This window comes from Saimiri boliviensis, chromosome 17, assembly GCF_048565385.1.
Source record: "Saimiri boliviensis isolate mSaiBol1 chromosome 17, mSaiBol1.pri, whole genome shotgun sequence".
NCBI classification, from domain to species: domain Eukaryota; kingdom Metazoa; phylum Chordata; class Mammalia; order Primates; family Cebidae; genus Saimiri; species Saimiri boliviensis.
The window spans coordinates 69,098,283-69,106,546 of record NC_133465.1 but is presented as its reverse complement, the minus strand read 5'-3'; the positions used below and the strand labels follow the sequence as shown (position 1 = coordinate 69,106,546).

The window sequence follows — 8,264 nt, the reverse complement described above, 5'->3', positions numbered from 1 at the left end:
GGACTAACAACGTGGAGTGGGCCCGAGAGCATCCTCTCCGGAGATCCCCCAGAAGTCAGGGCACCTGGGCCTAGTACAGGGGTATGGGGCATGCGGGCCACTAGAAGGCATGGCATGGCACGCAAGGTGGGGTGGCATTGGTCCATGATACTTGGTGACCACGTCCCATTGCTGGGGATCCCTGGGCCTGGGACAGAAAAATGGCCCTTAGGGACAGTGAGTCACCAGGGCAGGGGTCCTGTTAGGGGTCACCCGGGCTGGCCAGCCCCCAAGATAATCTGGAGGTGGAAAGAAGCTGCGGGCTTGGGGCTGCCCTTGAGGGGACCAGGGCACCACTGGGTTCTGGGGTCCTCGCTGTGTACCCACCTCTTCCAAGCTCCTGCCCCGAGGAGTGGAGCTGAAGGCCGCAGGGTGCTGACGGCCTAAGTCCACCCGGCCATGGCTTTCCCCGCTCTCCGCCCTCCCTGGCCGCGCGACCGCCTGAGCCCCCTCCCTTGCAGCGCGCTGCGCGCTCCGCCGGAGCCGCCACCGCCGGCGCCGCCGCGTGCTCCTGCTGCCGCCTCGCTCCAGCCGAGCGAGCCAGAGGAACGAGAGAGAGAGAGAGAGGAGAGAGAGAGAGAGGGGAGAGAGGAGAGAGAGAGAGAGAGAGAGAGAGAGAGAGAGAGAGAGGAGGGCGGAGAGAGGAGGGGGGAGAGAGAGAGGAGAAGGGAGGCGGCGAGGGAAGAGCGAGCGCGGGGCTGCTCCGGAGCCAGCAGAACCTCCCCGGACAGCCGCCCCAGCCGGGCCCCAGCAGCTCGCGTGGTCGGAGGAGAAGCAGCTGCCACTGCGGCCGCCAGAGCCGGGCCTCGCGCGCCCCTTGCCGCCGGCTCGCGGGTGCCCGTGCGGCCCCGGGACTCCGCTGCCCGCTCAGCGGCCGGGATGCAGCCGGGGCATGGCCGCCGGCCCCCCGTCACCTGCCGCGGGGAGCGCTGAGCCCGTGAGTAGCCGGCCCTCGTCGCCCGCCTCGCCCTGCGGCGGGCGGTCATTACCAGCGGGCTGAGCTGGGGGAGGGGGTCACGGCGGGGGAGGGGCGCACGGGACCCTGCGGCGGGAGGCGGAACGCAGAGCGCGGCTGGGGCTGACCTGAGGGCGCGTGGGGAGGGGTGGCGCCCTCGGGGTCAGGGGTCCCGGGGTTCCTCCGGGGATGGGGTCCGGACGCTCTGCCCGGCCGTGGGCCAGAGGGGCGATTTTGTGAACGAGAAGGCCCGGGGGTCGGGCTCCATGGAGACGCCGGGAAGTCCCGCGCGCGCTGCGTGGCGGTGGCGGTGGCGGTGGCGGTGGCGGTGGCGGCGGCGGTGGCGGCGGCGGCGGCGGCACAATGCCCGGCGCGGGGAACTCCCCGGCGGGGGGAGGCAGAGGCGCGCGGAGATCCCGGCCCCGCGGGGTGCGTCCGGGAAGGCAGCCGGAGCCCGCGCGGACGGGAGAGGGGCTGGCGACCCGGCGGTGGTGCACCGTGCTTCTGTAGCGGTCCCCAGATCCCGAGAGAGCCCTGCCGGGTCCTCTGGAAGGAGGGTCGCTGAGAGGTTGATGACCCAAAGGAGTTGTGGGGAGGAAGGGGCTGCCACAGCTCCCCAGACAGGAGCGGGGCCCGCGGGGCCGCAGCATGCGTGGGTACCGAGCGGCACGCAGGGCCCTCCAGGGGGCGGGCTGGGGGCGCTCCCGGCCGAGTCCCCGAGCGAGCGCGTTAGGAAGGCTCCGGCGGGAGCCGAGGCTGCCTCTCCGAAACCTTGGCCGCCCCCAGGGGCTCGAGCAGCCGGGTCAGGCTTGGGAAATCGGGCACGCCCCTGGCCCAAACTTTCTGCCCCGGTGGCCCCGGGCGGTGGCAGGGCTCACCAGGGGCTTCTTGGACTCGTCCCCCCAGGAGGGTGGTTTTCTGTGGGGTGGATTGGGGCGCGAGGCCGGTGGTCATTTTGGAGCTGCGGGTCGCAGCCTCCCTCCCCCGGGCGCGCAGCCCTGCAGTGTCGGCGCAGGGACCAAGGCGCGGCGCCCCGCGTGGAGGGGCTTCGGGAAGCTGTCGGGTCCCCAAGCGGCCCTGGGATCCCTAGTCTCACGTGGGGTGGGGGTGGGATGTTCCCGGAGTCTACCGGCGGGGCGGGGGCCCAGCGAGGTGGGGAGAAACTCCTGGATGACAGAGCTGCCTCCCCCTCCCCTTTCCGTTCCGGCTTTGGCAGGGGACCTGATTTATTTAACGATCACTTTTAAAAAGGACTCCTGCGGAGCCGCTGGTCCCAAGCGCGAGACACCCCGCGGTGGAGGCTAAGGACAGAGACCCGAGGGATCCATCCCTGGGTTTAGGTCCCCCCTCCTGCCCCAGTTCAAGGCGAAGTCGCTTCTCGGGCTCAGCGGTCGCTAATTTCCTGCTGAAAACGCAGGCTGGACTCGGGGACGCCTTGGGCGCGCACCCGGGCGCCCCTGGCACTTAGCGTGGAGCAGGTAGGAGGCTAATGGAGTGGGGTCGCCGTAATGAGGTCTTTCAGCCGGAAGTCGGCTTCGGTTTTACTGGTCGGCAAAAAATAATGAAAAAATAAAAGTATAAACATTGCGGCAGAACCTGCTCATTAAGTGTGCATCGCAGATTCGGGGCGGATGTCTTAATTAGGCTGCGTTGTTCACGGGGATATTACACTAATTAAAACCAGACCCTCCAGGTGAGCGAAAATTGTGAAGGGAGAGAGGGAGAAAAGTTGCCGAGAAGGCCCTGCCTGATGAAAGCGGGGTATGGGCTGCTGGGGGGTCACCCCAGGCCGCTGAGCGCCGGAGCGGTGGGGGCGGAGGAGAGGAGGCTTCTTGGAACTATCCGGGCGCGCGCCTTCCCTCTCCGCCTCCTGCGGGCGAGGAGCTCCCAGGACCGAGGCTGCCACCCGCGCCCCTCCCCAGGGGCCGGAGGTCTTCCTGCGGGGGCGCCGCGCTCAAGCGCACACTCCTGGAACCCATGCTTAACTCTTCATTTCCTGGCTGACAGCTTCTGGGAGGGCAAGACTGTCCCCAGGAGGGCGACAGAGTGGGTGACGTGGGGACTCCCGAAGGGGTTAAGGAGCAAAAGCACTGTTGAAGGGGCGCACCTGCACTCCAGCCGAGACGGCCTGGGCCTGGCGAGGTAGCTGCGTGCGTGCGGTGGGGGTTGCCACTGGTTCTGGGCTGTTTGCGCTTGCACGGCTGAGGGTTTTCTGGCTTGAGATGGCCATTTCTATCAGCTGCGGCCCCCCCCCCCCCGCACACCCCAAACAAAAGGGAATCTGGATGATGGCTTTGATCCATCTTTCCTTAGGGGCCTGGGGTCCAGAGAGACCCTTGCCCACGCCAGGGATCTCAGGTCGCCTCGGGTTGCCAGGAGGAGCCAGGAGTCTAGGAAAGTCCCGAGGCTCAGCCCCTTTCTCGGATGGGGCCTTTGCTGCAAATGCTCCGTACCCAGGGACCTAGGTCGGGAGCCACAGCGGGGCTGGGAGTATTCACTGCCCTTCCGCAGGAACCAGAGGCTGGGCTGGAGGGAAGGTGGCAGCATGGGTTGCCGCTGCCTCTGAGTGGCTCAGCGGGTGCACAGCGGGCGCCAGCACCGAGGACGGGGCTGGGGGCTCCACCGCCTGCCCTCATCGCCCTCCCTCCTCTGACATGGTCCCGGGGCCGCTGGAGGCGCTGCGGGCACCCGCCGTCAGGCTGCTGACGACTTGGGGAGGGCTCCTGAGGCTCATTCCAGAGCCAGCAAAGCACAGGGCCTGGGAAGAGGTAATTACAGCCAGGAGGCCTCCTGGGTGCCATTCCAGAGTGGGCCTTCTGTCCTGTGCCTGTCACTTCCTCAACTTGGAGTGTGGCTGATGGCGCATCGGTGAAATGGAGAGATTATCAGGCCCTTTGGCGTCCGGGGATGCACTAATCGCGGTAGTGGCCAGAGAAAATGCCGTCTTCCCTGGCTGGTTCAGCCCTGCTGCCTCTCCCCTGCAGCCTTCTTTGACACCTCTCACCCAGCCACATTCAGCCCTGGCCTAAGGCAACTTCACGCTGCTGTGTGGCAGTTGAAGGGGCCTTGCTGCCGAGGGCAGGGGCCCTGCTCGGTTATCTGCCCCCTCCCCATATATGCAGAGCATGTCTGACCCGTGGTGATGCCTGTGCAATCTGGAAGGAAGGAGTGCACAAGTCACGCTCCTGTCCCGCCCAGAAGTGTCAGAGCAGTGGCGGTGGGGAGCAGGGCAGTAAAGACAGGACAGCAGCTCCGTGGGCCACAGCCCCAGTGCTGAATGCAAAATTGTAACTTATTTCTCAGCCCTTGCAGGGTGGGGCTTCCCTCCTCCAGCCCGGCCCGGCCCAGCCCAGAGCCTGCAAGTTCTGGTCGTTGTCTCCCTGTGTTGATTTATTTCCACGCTCCTGCCTGATACACCGTTATAAAGACAAATGGAACCTGACACGCAGCTGACATTTGGTGAGGAATTTTTTATTTTTAAACAAGTGAAGGGGAAAAAACCATCTTGAAACCCACCCTTCCACCTTTAGCAGGGACCCTTTTCCTGGGGAGAGTGCCCGAAAGTGCCCTCCCCCGGACCCCTGCCACAGGCCGCTGCTCCTAGCACCGACACCCCCTGTGAACGCCCCATCTGCGCCTCCTCCCTTTGGTAAACTGCAGCCTCTCGCCACGTTCTTTTCTAAAGCAGCGAGGTATTTTCTCAGGCTCATGAAACATTCAGGCCGCCTCAACATCTTACTTTCTGCTGCCTCTCTGAAGTAGGCTGTCCTCTAGAACATTCTGGGCCTATCTCTCTCTCTCCCTGTCCGTCTGGCTCTTCCTCTCCCCGACTCTTTTTTTTTTTTTGCCTCCTGTGCTCTGTGAGTGGCGTGGCTGCTCGGTGCGTGGCTTCCTTCGTGCACAGCCCATGAGCACTGAGGATGGCTCTGGGTTATCAGTTGCATGTCGGGCATGACTGTGTACACAGTGGGGCCTGTTCCGGGTTGGGGACCCGCAGACAGATGAGTCACCTCCCTTCAAGAAATACCACATGACGCAGACTGATCTGATGTATAAAATAGACGTTTTGAAGTGCAATGCACTTAGTAAATTAGTTTGCTCTCACAGTTTCTCCAACACATAAACTGACACCCAAACACGCCTTAGAAGGAGACCGCAATCAGAAACAGCATCAAGTCTGTGACTTTATTTGTAGCTCGGGGCAAGCTCACAGTCCGTCAGTTGCGTTTTGGAAAAGCGTGGCCAGGGTCTACGTGGAAGGAGCTGTTCTGGAGACTTTTTGCTTGGGCGCGAGGGGAGTCATCCTCTTGGGCTGGGAAGGGACCACCAATTATCTTTTAAATTTAGGGGCCTAGGGATGGGCTCCCCTGTGTGAGAGGACTCGTACCAAAATTACAAGTGCTAAGGGGATGAGCGTGTTTTCTCCCAAAGCAAAGGGCAGCTCTCGGGTGCAGGGAGCTCGGCGTCATCAGGCCTCTGGTCCTGGCCCTTACCGGTAAGACACGTGGGGGCCTTGACTGTTGTGGCTGGGCGTCCTTCTGGTTTCTTCCTGGCCTCTAGGTTTTGACAGACCCGCAGCTAGAGGTGGTCTCGTTGCACGTCGTCTCCCTCCTCACTGCTGCCGCCCCTGCCAACTGTCTGCACTGGAAACATTGACAAGACTGTGACATCAAGGGCTCTGCAGTCGGAGGAGAGGTGGCAGAAGGACAAGGGATGGGGTGTCTCCTCTGCGGGGAGTGCCCCTCTTGTGGGTAGAGCAAGCTGTGGCCCGGGGAGGCTGTGGAGAAGTGAAAATCAGCCTTCCCTTGGATCCAGTCCCCACTCCTTCTGCGGAGGTTGGGGCCAGGCCCCACGGATGCCACCGGAGAGGTGGGTGGTAATTTGCCCGCGTCAGCTTGAGTTGTGGGTCCTCGGCCTCTGTGGTTTCTTCTTACCACCAAGAGCCAAGCAGTTGATATTGCAAGTATTCTTCTAAGGTTTAATTATTTGTGCTCAGAACATATTCCCAGCAGAAAAAAGAAAGACCGAGAATATACATATTTTTAGCAGGAGTTTACTTGCTTATGGCTGTGCTGAGAGCTGTCTCCTAAGATTCTAGAAGAACAGGGGCCTAGGTGAAGCCACCGCACTGGACCTGGCCACCTCCCTCCTGAACCCACTGCTGGCCATCGGCTCCGTGTGCACAGGCCTCCGCTGGGCTGGCTGCTGCTCCCATGGGGAAGTGAGCCCACCCTTTCCGGAGTGCTGGGCTGTGAGGGGAAACCAGCTGGCGAGGAAGGTGGCCGGGTATGTCTATTTTAGCCCTTTAAGAAAATAATCCCATTTGCAGGCGAGGAAACTGCCTGAGCATAGAGAACTGCCATCAGCCAGACCCTGAACAGTTTCAAGTCCTTGTCTGGGGGCCTGGAGATCTTTTGGAACAGAGAGGAGAATCCTGTGTGCCTTTATTTCTCTGTCTTCTCCTGCTTGAAAATCCTCCCTCCGTCAAAACTAACAAACAAAAGGTAACCCAGACGTCCAGATCAGACTCTTTCCTTCAGGGCCACCAATACATCGTGGAGGCAGAGCATCACGAAAGCCGAGGGCACACTCAGAGTTCTGCCTGTGCGCAGCTGGCACACGCCACGGACCGCAGTCCTTCTCACCCACGCCTCCTTGTCTGTGACACCAGGTGAGACCCAGGGATGAGGATGGCAGGAATGGTACTTCCTGTAGGAGACGCTTCCGGAGTCCGGGTGCTTCTCCTGCCCCTGCATCCTGCAGTTCACATCCTTGGACACCAAACAGATATCGATTCCTGGGCCAGGTTCATATCTCTGGATCATTTTTTCTTTTTTTGAGATAGAGTCTTGCTCTGTCACTGAGGCTGGAGTGCAATGGCGTGATCTCAGCTCACTGCAACCTCCGACTTCTGGGTTCAAGTGATTCTCCTGCCTCAGCTTCCCGAGTAGCTGGGATTACAGGCGTGAGTCACCACACCTGGCTAATTTTGTATTTTTAGTAGTGATAGGGTTTCACCACGCTGGCCAGACTGGTCTCGAACTCCTGACCACGTGATCCATGCACTTCGGCCTCCCAAAGTGCTGGGATTACAGGCATGAGCCACCATGCCCGGCTGGGATTGTTTTCTTTTAGGCAAAGATCATGAGAACATGGAGAAGCAGGCTGTTCTCAGCAATGAGATTTTTCACGGAAAAGTAGGAACCTCTTTTGAGGCCAGAGGACATAGAGTTTCCTTGTATTAGAAAGGTCCACACATTGGAGAAGGATTTAAAGAAATACAAACATACTGGTGCCCTTAGAAATCATTTCTCGCTAAATTTTCAGAGCTCCAAACTCTTTTTTTTTTTTTTTTTTGAGACGGAGTTTCGCTCTTGTTACCCAGGCTGGAGTGCAATGGCGCGATTTCGGCTCACTGCAACCTCCGCCTCCTGGGTTCAGGCAATTCTCCTGCCTCAGCCTCCTGAGTAGCTGGGATTACAGGCACGCGCCACCATGCCCAGCTAATTTTTTGTATTTTTAGTAGAGACGGGGTTTCACCATGTTGACCGGGATGGTCTCGATCTCTTGACCTCGTGATCCACCCGCCTCGGCCTCCCAAAGTGCTGGGATTACAGGCTGGAGCCACCGCGCCCGGCTCCAAACTTTTTTTTTTTTTTTTTTTTTTTTGAGGTTTTGAGGGCTGGGGGCTGGTTGAAGCTGCAGTGTCTGTTCCTAAAAACTTCTGGGCACCTTAGAATCAAGCACCTGCTGATAACCTCTTTTTCCCCACCCCACTTTTTAAAAAGCAATGGCAAGAAGGGCTTTTTAGCTTTTTGTTTTCAGCAGCAAGGTATGAGGATGACTTTTTAATGTATCACATGAGAGAGCCACACACACCATTATGTCCTGACGTTACCTGTCACCTTGAGATCGAAGCAAAAAAAGGAAACCCAGAATATGCCTTAAGCTGGGTCCGTGCACAGGCTCCTGATGGGCTCTGGGAAGACTGCTGACTTGCTCTGGACACCTGCCCTTCCCCTGGAGGCCTGGCCGAGTCTCCGCCCTGCTAGTTTCCTTATTCATTGGAGGCTCTGAGGTTGTCCATCTTGGCAGCTCCCCACTCCCACCAGCTGATTCTTATAAGAATCACCCTTTGCCCCCAGGGCCTACACAGTTACACACACATTGAAATGGAAGTGACTTCTGTACAAGGCAGTACAAACCTTACCTTTCACGAGACCTCACAGCCCATCAGGACTGGCCACACAACCTGTGGGTGTGGTGAGTG

The 8,264-nt window shown here is 59.9% G+C and overlaps 1 pseudogene; it reads left to right on the top strand.

Moving 5' to 3' along the window:
• Positions 1 to 3,648: 3,648 nt before the first annotated feature.
• Positions 3,649 to 8,264, top strand: part of LOC101028197 (uncharacterized) — a 362,056-nt pseudogene continuing 357,440 nt past the window's right edge.